We start from the raw sequence: 20,097 nt of genomic DNA, 5'->3' as shown, positions 1-20,097 counted from the left end.
AGAAACAACAAGAGAAGAGATAAATGAAGGAGTGAAAAGCGGGATTCAAACTAATCAAACCTGCTGACGACAAGAAAAAGAAGAGTGGAAGAAGAGAGAGAGAGAACATCACATCGAACCACTTGGAAAACATGGAAAGGAGGGAATGTACATTTATGCGTACAAGGAACTCATAGAAGGAAGAGAAAGATAAAGCAATTCTAGTTTTGAGAAATGCTGTTGTACTGGAGTCAACTGTAGTGCAGGATCTGTATGTCTGTCCAGCCTCCACACTGCCTAGAACGTCTGTCCAGCCTCCACACTGCCTAGAACGTCTGTCCAGCCTCCACACTGCCTAGAACGTCTGTCCAGCCTCCACACTGCCTAGAACGTCTGTCCAGCCTCCACACTGCCTAGAACGTCTGTCCAGCCGCCACACTGCCTAGAACGTCTGTCCAGCCTCCACACTGCCTAGAACGTCTGTCCAGCCTCCACACTGCCTAGAACGTCTGTCCAGCCTTCACACTGCCTAGAACGTCTGTCCAGCCTCCACACTGCCTAGAACGTCTGTCCAGCCTCCACACTGCCTAGAACGTCAAATTGGGGATTTGGTATTTAGACTGCAGAGCTGAAACCGCCACTCTGTCTGTTAACCAGGTCACTGCTGTTCTGTATATGAGAATATGTCCTCAGTGTCTAAAACTGTCTAACAGAGTTGAATGATTAAATGAATGAAAATACGACAATACAATGTCTCAGGAGGATGGTAGGAGTGTCGGGAGCGCGGGGAGCGTGGGGGCGGACAGCGAGTCGGACCACAATGAACACCAGACCACTATCCAGAACCAGACCTACGGTCAGGATCAAGACCAGGATCCAGACCAGGTATTAGAAGATGTGATTGTAGTACTGGACCGGATCGCCAGTCTCTCTGTGGACATGTTTGAGCCCAGTGACTTCAAGGGAAGGTTCACTAAGATCAAGTCCAGATCCAGGAAGAAAACCCAGATCATCAGAGGTAGGTTCCGTTTATAGCTTCTGGAAATTAATGCCCGTACTGATATCGTCCAAAACCAGTCTTGATAGAAAACCAGAGTAGGTTCTGATCCAACAAAGATTCAGTCATGCTTGAACTAAGGTTCTGGAAGGCACTGTATCCTGTTGGAAAGGTCGCGGTTCAGATAGGCAAACATTTTATTTTTTTCAGGTTGGGCAGGCTTTTGCAGGGATCTATGGATGTTGTATCACACTATCTGGTGTTGATCTACTGGATCTACTCCAGAATATCATTGTTCTATAACAGGTTTTGTTCTACACTCTTAGAAAAAAAATATGCTGTCTAGAACCTAAAAGGGTTCTTTGGCTGTCCCCATAGGAGAACCCTTTGAAGAACCTATTTTGGTTCCAGGTGGAACCCTTTGTAAGTTTTTTTAAAATGGTTCTATCTGAAACCAAAAAGGGTTCTCCTATGGGGACAACCGATGAACCCTTTTGGAACCCATTTTTCGAAGAGTGTACGAGGTCTCCTCCAGAATAATTGTTTGTTGTTCTAGAATGAACATGTAGATTGTGTCTGGACAACGTCTCAGGCTGTGTCTGTTTCTTATATTCTCTCTCCTTCTGACTTATGGGTAACAAGCTATTCCTTCCTTTGTTGTGGTTTTGTAAAAACCCTTTGATATGTGAGATAGGCTTCCAGACAAGTGGACAGCACTTAAATAAGCCTACTAACACCTTGTACCTATAGACTAGACGCTATACCTAGTACCTATAGACTAGACGCTATACCTAGTACCTATAGACTAGACGCTATACCTAGTACCTAGTACCTATAGACTAGACGCTATACCTAGTACCTAGTACCTATAGACGCTATACCTAGTACCTATAGACTAGACGCTATACCTAGTACCTATAGACTAGACGCTATACATAGTACCTATAGACTAGACGCTATACCTAGTACCTAGTACCTATAGACTAGACGCTATACCTAGTACCTATAGACTAGATGCTATACCTAGTACCTAGTACCTATAGACTAGACGCTATACCTAGTACCTATAGACTAGATGCTATACCTAGTACCTATAGACTAGACGCTATGCCTAGTACCTATAGACTAGATGCTATACCTAGTACCTAGTACCTATAGACTAGATGCTATACCTAGTACCTAGTACCTATAGACTAGACGCTATACCTAGTACCTAGTACCTATAGACTAGACGCTATACCTAATACCTATAGACTAGACGCTGTATCTCACCTAGATGAAGTAAGGAGCAGTTTTCCTGATTGATAGGATCTGATTCTGGATCTGATCTGGATCTGATCTGGATCTGAGTAGTCTATAGGTCTGTCTTGAACAATATATGTCATGTCATTGAGACTAACCTGGATGAAGGAAGGTGTTAAACGAACATACAAAGTGAATGCAGCTTATTCAGAAAGGCTATTTACCCAAGACACAACAGCTAAACAAGATGACAGTAATTTACCCAAGACACAACAGCTAAACAAGAAGACAGTAACTGACCGGGTATCAGTTATCTTAGGTCATCTTACAGTGTGTCTTTAACCGTGTGTTGTCTCAACAATACTACAGAGTATTTCCCCAACACCTGGTGGTGTGTAACCTGTTTGTCAAACCCGTTTATAATCCAGCAGTTGTAGACATGTGACATCGTCCTCGGAGGATGAGTAAGGATGAGGTAATGACTTCTGTGACGTAGGTTGTATATAGTGGCAATGTTGAGGAAATGACTAACTGTTTGTACGAGGCGAGTTTTGGTCAAGTAGAGGGGAAGACAGTCTTTATTAGCGCAATTCAGCTTATTTACGTAGTAAGTGAAATGCCTGTTCAAAATAAACAAGGTAGAGATGAAGCTACATGTAGAAAGGGGTAGGATGAGAGATGAATCAGGAAGGAGAGAGAGGAGAACCTAAAGGGGTAGGATGAGAGATGAATCAGGAAGGAGAGAGAGGAGAACCTACAGGGGTAGGATAAGAGATGAATCAGGAAGGAGAGAGAGGAGAACCTAAAGGGGTAGGATAAGAGATGAAACAGGAAGGAGAGAGAGGAGAACCTAAAGGGGTAGGATGAGAGATGAATCAGGAAGGAGAGAGAGGAGAACCTACAGGGGTAGGATAAGAGATGAATCAGGAAGGAGAGAGAGGAGAACCTAAAGGGGTAGGATGAGAGATGAATCAGGAAGGAGAGAGAGGAGAACCTACAGGGGTAGGATAAGAGATGAATCAGGAAGGAGAGAGAGGAGAACCTAAAGGGGTAGGATGAGAGATGAATCAGGAAGGAGAGAGGAGAACCTAAAGGGGTAGGATGAGAGATGAAGCAGGAAGGAGAGAGAGGAGAACCTAAAGGGGTAGGATGAGAGATGAAACAGGAAGGAGAGAGAGGAGAACCTAAAGGGGTAGGATGAGAGATGAATCAGGAAGGAGAGAGGAGAACCTAAAGGGGTAGGATGAGAGATGAAGGAGAGAGGAGAACCTAAAGGGGTTAGGATGAGAGATGAATCAGGAAGGAGAGAGAGGAGAACCTAAAGGGGTAGGATGAGAGATGAATCAGGAAGGAGAGAGAGGAGAACCTAAAGGGGTAGGATGAGAGATGAATCAGGAAGGAGAGAGAGGAGAACTAAAGGGGTAGGATGAGAGATGAATCAGGAAGGAGAGAGGAGAACCTAAAGTGGTAGGATGAGAGATGAATCAGGAAGGAGAGAGAGGAGAACCTAAAGGGGTAGGATGAGAGATGAATCAGGAAGGAGAGAGAGGAGAACCTAAAGGGGTAGGATGAGAGATGAATCAGGAAGGAGAGAGAGGAGAACCTAAAGGGGTAGGATGAGAGATGAATCAGGAAGGAGAGAGGAGAACCTAAAGGGGTAGGATGAGAGATGAATCAGGAAGGAGAGAGAGGAGAACCTAAAGGGGTAGGATGAGAGATGAAACAGGAAGGAGAGAGAGGAGAACCTAAAGGGGTAGGATGAGAGATGAATCAGGAAGGAGAGAGGAGAACCTAAAGGGGTAGGATGAGAGATGAAACAGGAAGGAGAGAGAGGAGAACCTAAAGGGGTAGGATGAGAGATGAATCAGGAAGGAGAGAGGAGAACCTAAAGGGGTAGGATGAGAGATGAAACAGGAAGGAGAGAGAGGAGAACCTAAAGGGGTAGGATGAGAGATGAATCAGGAAGGAGAGAGGAGAACCTAAAGGGGTAGGATGAGAGATGAATCAGGAAGGAGAGAGGAGAACGCTATAAGCTGAATTCTAAACTAAAGTGAGGATGAGTAATTCTCCTGCATAAACATGCCTTCATTCTAAAAAGCCCCTGATCTGAGCGTTGTATTTGTGTGTATGTGTGTTTGTCTCCAGTGAAATGACAGAGCATTAAGGTTTGGAGACTGACTGTTGGAATAAAAACACCACAAAGGCCTGTGTAAACTTTCACCCACGCTCTCATAAAATTAATCTAATTCATTCTGGTGGAGGTGTGTGTGTGTGTGTCTGTCTGTCTGTGAATTAACAAATGACATTTTATTTTCGTGTCAAATTGCCAGTCTGGCAACCCCTCACTTACGGGTTTAATTGACACATAATTGAGTAATAATTATTCCGGTGTTCTGTGCAGTGAGAACCACATAAGAACAGAAGTCAGTACGTAGTTCATAATGATACTAAAGCAATAATAATAACCATGACTACATCATACCAGGGTATATCTGGTGGTCTGTCTCCATAATACCAGGGTATATCTGGTGGTCTGTCTCCATAATACCAGGGTATATCTGGTGGTCTGTCTCCATAATACCAGGGTATATCTGGTGGTCTGTCTCCATAATACCAGGGTATATCTGGTGGTCTGTCTCCATAATACCAGGGTATATCTGGTGGTCTGTCTCCATAATACCAGGGTATATCTGGTGGTCTGTCTCCATAATACCAGGGTATATCTGGTGGTCTGTCTCCTCATGACTACATCATACCAGGGTATATCTGGTGGTCTGTCTCCATAATACCAGGGTATATCTGGTGGTCTGTCTCCATAATACCAGGGTATATCTGGTGGTCTGTCTCCTCATGACTACATCATACCAGGGTATATCTGGTGGTCTGTCTCCATAATACCAGGGTATATCTGGTGGTCTGTCTCCATAATACCAGGGTATATCTGGTGGTCTGTCTCCTCATGACTACATCATACCAGGGTATATCTGGTGGTCTGTCTCCATAATACCAGGGTATATCTGGTGGTCTGTCTCCATAATACCAGGGTATATCTGGTGGTCTGTCTCCTCATGACTACATCATACCAGGGTATATCTGGTGGTCTGTCTCCATAATACCAGGGTATATCTGGTGGTCTGTCTCCATAATACCAGGGTATATCTGGTGGTCTGTCTCCATAATACCAGGGTATATCTGGTGGTCTGACTCCTCATGACTACATCATACCAGGGTATATCTGGTGGTCTGACTCCTCATGACTACATCATACCAGGGTATATCTGGTGGTCTGACTCCTCATGACTACATCATACCAGGGTATATCTGGTGGTCTGACTCCTCATGACTACATCATACCAGGGTATATCTGGTGGTCTGACTACATCATACCAGGGTATATCTGGTGGTCTGACTACATCATACCAGGGTATATCTGGTGGTCTGTCTCCATAATACCAGGGTATATCTGGTGGTCTGTCTCCATAATACCAGGGTATATCTGGTGGTCTGTCTCCATAATACCAGGGTATATCTGGTGGTCTGTCTCCTCATGACTACATCATACCAGGGTATATCTGGTGGTCTGTCTCCATAATACCAGGGTATATCTGGTGGTCTGTCTCCATAATACCAGGGTATATCTGGTGGTCTGTCTCCATAATACCAGGGTATATCTGGTGGTCTGACTCCTCATGACTACATCATACCAGGGTATATCTGGTGGTCTGACTCCTCATGACTACATCATACCAGGGTATATCTGGTGGTCTGACTCCTCATGACTACATCATACCAGGGTATATCTGGTGGTCTGACTCCTCATGACTACATCATACCAGGGTATATCTGGTGGTCTGACTACATCATACCAGGGTATATCTGGTGGTCTGACTACATCATACCAGGGTATATCTGGTGGTCTGTCTCCATAATACCAGGGTATATCTGGTGGTCTGTCTCCATAATACCAGGGTATATCTGGTGGTCTGTCTCCATAATACCAGGGTATATCTGGTGGTCTGTCTCCATAATACCAGGGTATATCTGGTGGTCTGTCTCCATAATACCAGGGTATATCTGGTGGTCTGTCTCCATAATACCAGGGTATATCTGGTGGTCTGTCTCCATAATACCAGGGTATATCTGGTGGTCTGTCTCCATAATACCAGGGTATATCTGGTGGTCTGTCTCCTCATGACTACATCATACCAGGGTATATCTGGTGGTCTGTCTCCATAATACCAGGGTATATCTGGTGGTCTGTCTCCATAATACCAGGGTATATCTGGTGGTCTGTCTCCTCATGACTACATCATACCAGGGTATATCTGGTGGTCTGTCTCCATAATACCAGGGTATATCTGGTGGTCTGTCTCCATAATACCAGGGTATATCTGGTGGTCTGTCTCCTCATGACTACATCATACCAGGGTATATCTGGTGGTCTGTCTCCATAATACCAGGGTATATCTGGTGGTCTGTCTCCATAATACCAGGGTATATCTGGTGGTCTGTCTCCTCATGACTACATCATACCAGGGTATATCTGGTGGTCTGTCTCCATAATACCAGGGTATATCTGGTGGTCTGACTACATCATACCAGGGTATATCTGGTGGTCTGACTACATCATACCAGGGTATATCTGGTGGTCTGTCTCCATAATACCAGGGTATATCTGGTGGTCTGTCTCCATAATACCAGGGTATATCTGGTGGTCTGTCTCCATAATACCAGGGTATATCTGGTGGTCTGTCTCCATAATACCAGGGTATATCTGGTGGTCTGTCTCCATAATACCAGGGTATATCTGGTGGTCTGTCTCCATAATACCAGGGTATATCTGGTGGTCTGTCTCCATAATACCAGGGTATATCTGGTGGTCTGTCTCCATAATACCAGGGTATATCTGGTGGTCTGTCTCCTCATGACTACATCATACCAGGGTATATCTGGTGGTCTGTCTCCATAATACCAGGGTATATCTGGTGGTCTGTCTCCATAATACCAGGGTATATCTGGTGGTCTGTCTCCTCATGACTACATCATACCAGGGTATATCTGGTGGTCTGTCTCCATAATACCAGGGTATATCTGGTGGTCTGTCTCCATAATACCAGGGTATATCTGGTGGTCTGTCTCCTCATGACTACATCATACCAGGGTATATCTGGTGGTCTGTCTCCATAATACCAGGGTATATCTGGTGGTCTGTCTCCATAATACCAGGGTATATCTGGTGGTCTGTCTCCTCATGACTACATCATACCAGGGTATATCTGGTGGTCTGTCTCCATAATACCAGGGTATATCTGGTGGTCTGTCTCCATAATACCAGGGTATATCTGGTGGTCTGTCTCCATAATACCAGGGTATATCTGGTGGTCTGACTCCTCATGACTACATCATACCAGGGTATATCTGGTGGTCTGACTCCTCATGACTACATCATACCAGGGTATATCTGGTGGTCTGACTCCTCATGACTACATCATACCAGGGTATATCTGGTGGTCTGACTCCTCATGACTACATCATACCAGGGTATATCTGGTGGTCTGACTACATCATACCAGGGTATATCTGGTGGTCTGACTACATCATACCAGGGTATATCTGGTGGTCTGTCTCCATAATACCAGGGTATATCTGGTGGTCTGACTCCTCATGACTACATCATACCAGGGTATATCTGGTGGTCTGTCTCCTCATGACTACATCATACCAGGGTATATCTGGTGGTCTGTCTCCATAATACCAGGGTATATCTGGTGGTCTGTCTCCATAATACCAGGGTATATCTGGTGGTCTGTCTCCATAATACCAGGGTATATCTGGTGGTCTGTCTCCATAATACCAGGGTATATCTGGTGGTCTGTCTCCATAATACCAGGGTATATCTGGTGGTCTGTCTCCTCATGACTACATCATACCAGGGTATATCTGGTGGTCTGTCTCCATAATACCAGGGTATATCTGGTGGTCTGTCTCCTCATGACTACATCATACCAGGGTATATCTGGTGGTCTGTCTCCATAATACCAGGGTATATCTGGTGGTCTGTCTCCTCATGACTACATCATACCAGGGTATATCTGGTGGTCTGTCTCCATAATACCAGGGTATATCTGGTGGTCTGTCTCCTCATGACTACATCATACCAGGGTATATCTGGTGGTCTGTCTCCATAATACCAGGGTATATCTGGTGGTCTGTCTCCTCATGACTACATCATACCAGGGTATATCTGGTGGTCTGTCTCCATAATACCAGGGTATATCTGGTGGTCTGTCTCCATAATACCAGGGTATATCTGGTGGTCTGTCTCCATAATACCAGGGTATATCTGGTGGTCTGTCTCCTCATGACTACATCATACCAGGGTATATCTGGTGGTCTGTCTCCATAATACCAGGGTATATCTGGTGGTCTGTCTCCTCATGACTACATCATACCAGGGTATATCTGGTGGTCTGTCTCCATAATACCAGGGTATATCTGGTGGTCTGTCTCCTCATGACTACATCATACCAGGGTATATCTGGTGGTCTGTCTCCATAATACCAGGGTATATCTGGTGGTCTGTCTCCTCATGACTACATCATACCAGGGTATATCTGGTGGTCTGTCTCCATAATACCAGGGTATATCTGGTGGTCTGTCTCCTCATGACTACATCATACCAGGGTATATCTGGTGGTCTGTCTCCATAATACCAGGGTATATCTGGTGGTCTGTCTCCATAATACCAGGGTATATCTGGTGGTCTGTCTCCATAATACCAGGGTATATCTGGTGGTCTGTCTCCTCATGACTACATCATACCAGGGTATATCTGGTGGTCTGTCTCCTCATGACTACATCATACCAGGGTATATCTGGTGGTCTGTCTCCATAATACCAGGGTATATCTGGTGGTCTGTCTCCATAATACCAGGGTATATCTGGTGGTCTGTCTCCATAATACCAGGGTATATCTGGTGGTCTGTCTCCATAATACCAGAGTATATCTGGTGGTCTGTCTCCATAATACCAGAGTATATCTGGTGGTCTGTCTCCATAATACCAGGGTATATCTGGTGGTCTGTCTCCTCATGACTACATAATACCAGGGTATATCTGGTGGTCTGTCTCCATAATACCAGGGTATATCTGGTGGTCTGTCTCCATAATACCAGGGTATATCTGGTGGTCTGTCTCCATAATACCAGGGTATATCTGGTGGTCTGTCTCCTCATGACTACATAATACCAGGGTATATCTGGTGGTCTGTCTCCATAATACCAGGGTATATCTGGTGGTCTGTCTCCATAATACCAGAGTATATCTGGTGGTCTGTCTCCATAATACCAGGGTATATCTGGTGGTCTGTCTCCTCATGACTACATCATACCAGGGTATATCTGGTGGTCTGTCTCCTCATGACTACATCATACCAGGGTATATCTGGTGGTCTGTCTCCATAATACCAGGGTATATCTGGTGGTCTGTCTCCATAATACCAGGGTATATCTGGTGGTCTGTCTCCTCATGACTACATCATACCAGGGTATATCTGGTGGTCTGTCTCCATAATACCAGGGTATATCTGGTGGTCTGTCTCCATAATACCAGGGTATATCTGGTGGTCTGTCTCCATAATACCAGGGTATATCTGGTGGTCTGTCTCCATAATACCAGGGTATATCTGGTGGTCTGTCTCCTCATGACTACATAATACCAGGGTATATCTGGTGGTCTGTCTCCATAATACCAGGGTATATCTGGTGGTCTGTCTCCATAATACCAGAGTATATCTGGTGGTCTGTCTCCATAATACCAGGGTATATCTGGTGGTCTGTCTCCTCATGACTACATCATACCAGGGTATATCTGGTGGTCTGTCTCCTCATGACTACATCATACCAGGGTATATCTGGTGGTCTGTCTCCATAATACCAGGGTATATCTGGTGGTCTGTCTCCATAATACCAGGGTATATCTGGTGGTCTGTCTCCATAATACCAGAGTATATCTGGTGGTCTGTCTCCATAATACCAGGGTATATCTGGTGGTCTGTCTCCATAATACCAGAGTATATCTGGTGGTCTGTCTCCATAATACCAGGGTATATCCGGTTGGTCTGTCTCCATAATACCAGGGTATATCTGGTGGTCTGTCTCCTCATGACTACATAATACCAGGGTATATCTGGTGGTCTGTCTCCTCATGACTACATCATACCAGGGTATATCTGGTGGTCTGTCTCCATAATACCAGGGTATATCTGGTGGTCTGTCTCCTCATGACTACATAATACCAGGGTATATCTGGTGGTCTGTCTCCATAATACCAGTGTATATCTGATGGTCTGCCTCCTCATGACTACATAATACCAGGGTATATCTGGTGTTCTGTCTCCATAATACCAGGGTATATCTGGTGGTCTGTCTCCTCATGACTACATAATACCAGGGTATATCTGGTGGTCTGTCTCCTCATGACTACATAATACCAGGGTATATCTGGTGTTCTGTCTCCATAATACCAGGGTATATCTGATGGTCTGACTCCTCATGACTACATAATACCAGGGTATATCTGGTGGTCTTTCTGGAATAAGGACAAGTGTATGTCGTGGTCAAAAGGGCAATAGAGGATAACATTTTGTTCTCTATTTCTTCGAGGTCACAATAGTTAGTCCTTCCTCTTCCATTTCACCACAATACCGACCTGTTTTGATACTCAGGGACGATAGCGATCTCTTGCTTTTAGGTAGGTTGTACATAATATATCTCTCACACATTAATTCACCCTTAAACTAAATATTCTCAATTTGGGTTTATGATTAATCTCGTCCACCCATTTCCTTTTCATATTGCGTCAACAGTTGTTTTTTAATATCGTCTGTCACCCTTCATTTTTGTTTTCGTACAGACGTTCCCAGTCAGACTGTTGGAAAGGGTCAGACATTTCAGTTACCCAGGCTACCCTTATGGAGAAACACCATACATGCCTTCTGTCTCACCTCACAGGGTTCCCAGCCCGTCCAACATTCTATTCCATAGTCTCACCATACATGCCTTCTCTCTCACCTCACAGGGTTCCCAGCCCGTCCAACATTCTATTCCATAGTCTCACCATACATGCCTTCTCTCTCACCTCACAGGGTTCCCAGCCCGTCCAACATTCTATTCCATAGTCTCACCATACATGCCTTCCCTCTCACCTCACAGGGTTCCCAGCCCGTCCAACATTCTATTCCATGCCTTCCCTCTCACCTCACAGGGTTCCCAACCCGTCCAACATTCTATTCCATAGTCTCTCCATACATGCCTTCCCTCTCACCTCACAGGGTTCCCAGCCCGTCCAACATTCTATTCCATAGTCTCACCATACATGCCTTCCCTCTCACCTCACAGGGTTCCCAGCCCGTCCAACATTCTATTCCATGCCTTCCCTCTCACCTCACAGGGTTCCCAGCCCGTGTCCTCAGTTGTTTCCAGTATCGGTGTAGACTTGTGGACACCGCCAAAATATCGTTCTGCTTCTATTATGGACATGTTCGTTTTTGACCTCTTAACGCCCCACATTCCTGCCGAATAGTCCAGAGGTCTGATACAGTTTGGAATACGTGACAAAACCAATATCTTTGAGTGGTTTGTTTTCCTATCACTCCCCCAAAATAACTCTACTTGCTGAGTCGAGCAGATGTGGCCGAATAGAAAGGTCATATGTTCATCGAAATAAAGACCCTAAATATTTACAAATGCTAATAAACTCCAGAATGTCTTCATCAAAACAAGATGGAAAACACAGCTCTTAGTATCTGGTTTCCTCAAAGTCATGATCTGTGTTTTTGTCCTGTTTATCATGAGTCTCTAAATCTTTTACATGATCTTTTGATTGGCCATAATAACATGTTCTGCAGATCCCATGCCGTTCGGCCATCGCTCATCCATATATTCATATAATGTTTACATACCCTACATTACTCATCTCATATGTATATACTGTACTCTATACCATCGACTGCATCTTGCCTATGCCGTTCGGCCATCGCTCATTCTCATATATTTTTATGTACATATTCTTATTCATTCCTTTACACTTGTGTGTATAAGGTAGTTGTTGTGAAATTGTTAGATTACTTGTTAGATGTTACTGCATGGTGTGAACTAGAAGCACAAGCATTTCATTACACTCACATTAACATCTGCTAACCATGTGTATGTGACCAATAACATTTGATTTGTTCAGTTTCAACCATCAAATAATATCATCATTATATAAGAGAATACTTAGCATTTCATCATCATATTTTACTCCCAATATTTAACTGTTCATTCTTTTGGACAAATCATTAATAAACAAAGCAAATGGAATCTGTGATAAGACGTCTCCTTGTTTTACACCCGAGCGTTTGGGAAACCAATCTGTACCATATACACGCACACAGGCAGTTGGTGCTTTGTCAAGGGATTGCGTGATAACATTTCCCGTCAACCCCTGCCTTTAACAAACGACAGCCTAAAAGATCTCTATTTCCAAAATCAACAGTTTCCTGGAAATCAACGATACGTGCGAAAGTAGACTTCTCTTCCTGTCATTTCTGATTATTGTTCAGATGGAGAAGATATGATCTATACGGGCTCTGGATTTACCAAAACCATTTTGTTCTTCCACAAGAATGTTTTGATCCTCCTAAAAGGTCATTAGCCTATTGTTGAGGATGGATGAATATCATTTATAGACCTAGTAAACTTATGATTCTGCAGTTCAGTGGCACTCTGGTCATTTTTTAAAGATTTGGGAATGGGATTCACTATAGACTTATACCAAGTCGATGGTAGTATACTCTAGTCAAAACAAATGTTTAGAAAATCATGTAGAACTTCAATTAGTTTAGGGGATTTTTAGACTTCATTAGGCAGTTCATCAATGTCAAATGCTTTCTCATTTTTTCAGCCATTTTTTTTTTTCAATCATTTTTTCAGTCCTTCACCTTCTTAACTTCAACAAATGTTCTCTTTCCTGACTTCCATCTGGCCACTCTGATTGGTGGAGTGCTGCAGAGATGGTTGTCCTTCTGGAAGGTTCTCCCATCTCCACAGAGGTAACTTAGAGCTCTGTCAGAGTGACCATTGGGTTTTTGGTCACCTCCCTGACGAAAGCTCCCTGACTATTGCTCAGTTTGGCCAGGCGGCCAGATCTAGGAAGAGTCTTGGTGGTTCCAAACTTCTTCCATTTAAGAATGATGGAGGCCACTGTGTTCTTCAATGCTGCAGAAATTTTTTGGTATCCTTCCCCAGGTATGTGCCTTGACACAATCCTATCTTGGAGCTCTACGGACAATTCCTTCAATGTCTTGGCTTAGTTTTTGCTCTGACATGCACTGCCAACTTTGTGACCTTATCATTTCCAATCAATTGAATTTACCACAGGTGGACTCCAATCAAGTTGTAGAAACATCTCAAAGATGATTAACGGAAACATGATGCACCTGAGCTCAATTTTGAGTTTCATTTCAAAGGGTCTGAATACTTACGTATATAAGGTATTTATTTTTACTTATATGAATTTGCAGAAATTTCTAAAAACCTGTTTTCGCTTTGTCATCATGGGGTATTGTGTGTCCATTTTAGAATAAGTCTGTAACATAACAACATTTTGAAAAAGTCAAGGGGTCTGAATACTTTCATAGTCCACCACAGCTTTTCCTTTGGCAGAATGGATGTAAAGAGATCGCTTAAGGGGATATCCTTCCATTGATGATACACATTCCACTGATGATACACATTCCATTGATGATACACGTTCCATTGATGATACACGTTCCATTGATGATACACATTCCATTGATGATACACGTTCCATTGATGATACACATTCCATTGATGATACACGTTCCATTGATGATACACATTCCACTGATGATACACATTCCATTGATGATACACATTCCATTGATGATACACATTTCATTGATGATACACATTCCATTGATGATACACATTCCATTGATGATACACATTCCACTGATGATACACATTCCATTGATGATACACATTCCATTGATGATACACATTTCATTGATGATACACATTCCATTAATGATACACATTCCATTGATACACATTTTAGAGTCCTGAATTCTAATAGCGTTTCCCCATGTTGATTAACAAAGACATCCTATGCAACGTGCGATGAAATATCATCAATATCATTTATATAGTCATCTAACCTCCCAATTCCACTGTTAAGATCCCCACATATGTAAATAGCATCTGCTTCTGTTAAAAAGACTTAACAAATGACTATAGAAGGAGGATGCATCTCTACCCCATGTGGACTGTTCAGGTGTCAAATAGCATGAAAACACAACAAAACAATAGTCTGGCTCCCTATGTTCAAAACGCAAACAAATAATTCCTTCTACGGCTTTAACAAATGATTTCAATTCTATATGCTTTCATCATATCAGACCTTGCACTTACCCCCAGTCCTCCAGAGCCCCTAGGGGTTTCAAATGAGTGTTTCTGTTGTGTCCATACCGTACACACCCTTCAATGGCAATAGCTTCTTGTCCGACAAAAATGTGTTTCATTCATAGAGATAATGTCTGGGTTTAAGGGTTGTAGTATTAATATTCCTAACTTATTGTTCAAGGTTGTCCATCCGTTATTCCAATGCGCTGTTGAAATGTAATCCTGGAGGGGATGGGAAGCCCCCCAGGCTGTAGTAGGTCTGTACACCCCATGTCCTTGTCCACTCTGGTCTCGTTTCATGACCCGTCCTCTTCCCGTGACAAAATAGTCCTTTCCCCCTGGGATTTTCCTCAGCAGCGTCCAAGTTCAGTTCTATAAGGCGATTGGAAGGAAGACTTTGTCACAATCAGGCTTTTGTTTCTTCCGTAACAGGCCCACTGTGTAACTCTGTGTTGTTGTTTTTGTCGCACTGCTTTGCTTTATCTTGGCCAGGTCGCAGTTGTAAATGAGAACTTGTTCTCAACTGGCCTACCTGGTTAAATAAAGGTAAAATAATTTTTTATTTAACTTTCTCCTCCACTTTACCTCTCTCCTTCATACTCTCAACTGTTTGTCAGCCAAGGCCTACTGATATCAGCTGGTCCACTTTGGAGATTAGGTCCTTGTTTTCATTGGCTGGCAGTCCTGCCACTGTGATAGCCACATCTGGGTCTAACTGTTTGGCATTGCCTGTTGTCCCAGATTCCAGGGATTCTACGCAGGTTTTCAGACGTCCAACATCAAGGGCTATGTGGTCTCGTGGCTGCCTGTTATTATTCTCCAGTTGAGTCAGCATAGCTGTGTGATTATCTTATTATCTTGGACAGCTTTCTCCAAAGATGCCCCTATGCTGTCACCTTGACTATTTATTATTTTGTCGATAGACAACTTCATTTCGTCCATCTTTTAAAAAACATGTTTGTACCTAGGCTCCTTATCTCTGTCATGAGATTAGCTGTTGGCACTTTCTTTCTTTGATAAATTCGTCTCCATATTTTTCTGACCACTGCGTAGGTTTCTACAGGAATCCATATGTTTTAGCGGTTAGCTGTTTATGTTATTGTCGTTCAAGGTAGCTAGCCAGCTAAGTCTATAGCTAGGCTAGATAACCAGCTAAGTCTATAGCTAGGCTAGCTAGCCAGCTAAGTCTATAGCTAGGCTAGCTAGCCAGCTAAGTCTATAGCTAGGCTAGCTAAACAGCTAAATCTATAGCTAGGCTAGCTAGCCAGCTAAGTCTAAAGCTAGGCTAGCTAACCAGCTAAGTCTATAGCTAGGCTAGCTAGCCAGCTAAGTCTATAGCTAGGCTAGCTAACCAGCTAAAAAACTTGGGCAGAATTTATATCCATGTTTTCTGTCTCTCAACACTACCCCACTACCCTATAGCTAGGCTAGCTAACCAGGTAAGTCTATAGCTAGGCTAGCTAACCAGCTAACTGTCTTTCACCCTCATGGGATTCAGACTTCAGCTGTCTCCATTTATGGGCCGATCTCTATGTTTGACAGAGTTTGGTCCCGGAAAGAAGCGGAAGCGTTTTCACTGGGTAGGGGAGTGGGGTAGTGTCGAGAGACAGAAAACACAGATATACATTCTGCTCAAGTTTTACTGAGGGACACACACACACACACGTTTACTACCCTTGTGATTACCAATTAATTCCCTTTAAAAATCTAATTTTCCCTAACCCTAATTGTAACCCTGAACCTAACCCCTAAGCCTAAAATTCCCTCACTTGTCTGAATTGTTCTTGTTTTACTATCCTTGTGGGGACCAGAGGTACTCACAAGGATAGTAAATCCAAACACACACACACACACACACAGTGTTTGAGTAGGCAGGTTCACACTGGTATTTCCTTGACACAGCTGGCCATGACAAATAGGATCTGCTATGGTGAATGACTTCACTATACTGTATAACCCAACAACACCTCATAGTTTCTCTTTCGAAATGTGGCGAATTATGGACGAAGGTCTATTTATAGTTGTGGTTACAGGGTTTAAACAGAAATAACTCAAAGGTTAACAGTTTATTCATTCCGAGTGGTTAAGGTTAGGGTTAGTGTTAGGGTTAGTGTTAGGGTTAGGGTTAGGGTTAGGGTTAGGGTTAGGGTTAGGGTTAGTGTTAGGGTTAGGGTTAGTGTTAGGGTTAGTGTTAGGGTTAGGGTTAGGGTTAGTGTTAGGGTTAGGGTTAGTGTTAGGGTTAGGGTTAGGGTTAGTGTTAGGGTTAGGGTTAGGGTTAGGGTTAGGGTTAGTGTTAGGGTTAGTGTTAGGGTTAGTGTTAGGGTTAGTGTTAGTGTTAGGGTTAGGGTTAGTGTTAGGGTTAGTGTTAGGGTTAGTGTTAGGGTTAGGGTTATATAGACATTCTCAGGAACTTTTTAAACGTCTGAAATCAAAGTCTATTTATAGTGATCAGGCTGTATAGCATGGAGTGGAATGGACATATATACACACACACACACACACACACACACACACACACACACACACACACACACACACACACACACACACACACACACACACACACACACACACACACACCAGACACACCAGACACACACACACACACCAGACACACACACACCAGACACACACACACACAACACACACCAGACACACACACACACACACACACACCAGACACACACACACACACACACACACACACACACCAGACACACACACACACCAGACACACACACACACACACACACACACACACACACACACACACACACACACACACACACACACACACACCAGACACACACACACACCAGACACACACACACACCAGACACACACACATACCAGACACACACACACACCAGACACACACACATACCAGACAAACACCAGACACACTCGCACAAGATAACCGGTTACGGGCTTGCCCTTGTGAGGGAAGCTGTTGATAACCGGTTACTGGCTTGCCCTTGTGAGGGAAGCTGTTGATAACCGGTTACTGGCTTGCCCTTGTGAGGGAAGCTGTTGATAACCGGTTACGGGCTTGCCCTTGTGAGGGAAGCTGTTGATAACCGGTTACTGGCTTGCCCTTGTGAGGGAAGCTGTAGCAGATCGGCGCACATGTGATTTAGAAGTTCAGATCTACCACGTTTCCTCTGATTTGATTGGCTGCTTTCAGAAGTATACATTGTGTCCTTAACCAATCAAAAGCATGTTTTTCTGGGCCCCCGTCAAACCAGAGAAGAGGTTTTGGTGTCCACTGGTCTCATCGTGGTAACCTTACCCCAGATGTTTGTCTTTGTGCATGTTTGTCTTTGTGTGTGTGTGTGTTTGTGTGTGCCTACGTGTGTGTGTGTGCCTACTTGTTTGTGTGTGCCTACGTGTGTGTGTGTGCCTACGTGTGTGTGTGTGGCTGCGTGTGTGTGTGTGTGTGCCTGTGTGTTTGTGTGTGTGTGGCTGCGTGTGTGTGTGTGTGTGTTTGTGTGTGTGTGTGTGCCTGTGTGTTTGTGTGTGTGTGGCTGCGTGTGTGTGTGTTTGTGTGTGTGTGTGTGTGTGTGTGCGGCTGTGTGTCTGTGTAAGTGGAGCTGCATTCCAACAGCTGGCATGACCAGGCCCCCGATGAGAATGCAAGGAATTCTGGGAGTCTTTCCGAAAGATTATCCAGTGTGGCGTGGAGGTGAGGTAAACCGCCCAGCAGGGTGTGTGTCCTGCCCAGCAGGGTGTGTGTCAGTGTGAGACACCAGAAGGTCATGTTTTAAGTCATCACCCTTCTCCCCTTCCATAGAGAAGCCCATTCCCACAGACTACATGTTTTCAACCAGATATTGATGGATTGATATTGACACACACACACACACACACACACACACGTTTTGCTCCTGGTGTAGAAAAGTACAGCCAGTATTTGCTGCTCAATCAAAAGTTATGACGAAGTTTAATTTGATGAAGCTCTGACGTGTTTACAGCCTGATGATAAGCTTCTGTGTCCTGCTACGTTGATCTATGTAGCCTGAATGCTCTTATTAAGGAGTCCACAACAATACTCTGATTCCTCATAACACACAGGAGAGAAGACGGACAGGGGGGGGGGTTGGTAGAGTTCCTGTATGTATTATGACAACATTTTGTGAAGTTTTTGTTCATGTTGAACTTCTGAGTTTTTTTATTTGGGGCGGGGCTGTTTCAGACACATTTTTTGTGGAAGGCAAGACGAAGTTCGGAGCAGAAGCCTCGTCTGTCATTGGTCAACAGTAGGGGTTCTTCAATAAAGCTTCGTCTGTGATTGGTCAACAGTAGGGATTCTTCAATAAAGCTTCGTCTGTGATTGGTCAACAGTAGGGATTCTTCAATAAAGCTTCGTCTGTGATTGGTCAACAGTAGGGATTCTTCAATAAAGCTTCGTCTGTGATTGGTCAACAGTAGGGATTCTTCAATAAAGCTTCGTCTGTGATTGGTCAACAGTAGGGATTCTTCAATAAAGCTTCGTCTGTGATTGGTCAACAGTAGGGATTCTTCAATAAAGCTTCGTCTGTGATTGGTCAACAGTAGGGATTCTTCAATAAAGCTTTGTCTGTGATTGGTCAACAGTAGGGATTCTTCAATAAAGCTTCGTCTGTGATTGGTCAACAGTAGGGATTCTTCAATAAAGCTTCGTCTGTGATTGGTCAACAGTAGGGATTCTTCAATAAAGCTTCGTCTGTGATTGGTCAACAGTAGGGATTCTTCAATAAAGCTTCGTCTGTGATTGGTCAACAGTAGGGATTCTTCAATAAAGCTTCGTCTGTGATTGGTCAACAGTAGGGATTCTTCAATAAAGCTTCGTCTGTGATTGGTCAACAGTAGGGATTCTTCAATAAAGCTTCGTCTGTGATTGGTCAACAGTAGGGATTCTTCAATAAAGCTTCGTCTGTGATTGGTCAACAGTAGGGATTCTTCAATAAAGCTTCGTCTGTGATTGGTCAACAGTAGGGATTCTTCAATAAAGCTTCGTCTGTGATTGGTCAACAGTAGGGATTCTTCAATAAAGTCTTTGTTGTCATTCAACGAGAGAGGACTTGTTTTCATTGAGAAGTACATCTGAGTTAGATGAGAAGTACTGCACCAAACATCTAAGTTAGATGAGAAGTACTGCACCAAACATCTGAGTTAGATGAGAAGTACTGCACCAAACATCTGAGTTAGATGAGAAGTACTGCACCAAACATCTAAGTTAGATGAGAAGTACTGCACCAAACATCTAAGTTAGATGAGAAGTACTGCACCAAACATCTGAGTTAGATGAGAAGTACTGCACCAAACATCTAAGTTAGATGAGAAGTACTGCACCAAACATCTGAGTTAGATGTTGCATGACTACCGATCTATTTTTTTTTCTCGATTTTCAAGCTAAGGTCTTCTAAAGGAGTCTGG

Source organism: Oncorhynchus kisutch, linkage group LG29 (assembly GCF_002021735.2).
Source record: "Oncorhynchus kisutch isolate 150728-3 linkage group LG29, Okis_V2, whole genome shotgun sequence".
Taxonomy (NCBI): domain Eukaryota; kingdom Metazoa; phylum Chordata; class Actinopteri; order Salmoniformes; family Salmonidae; genus Oncorhynchus; species Oncorhynchus kisutch.
Note: the sequence above shows the minus strand (reverse complement) of the source record.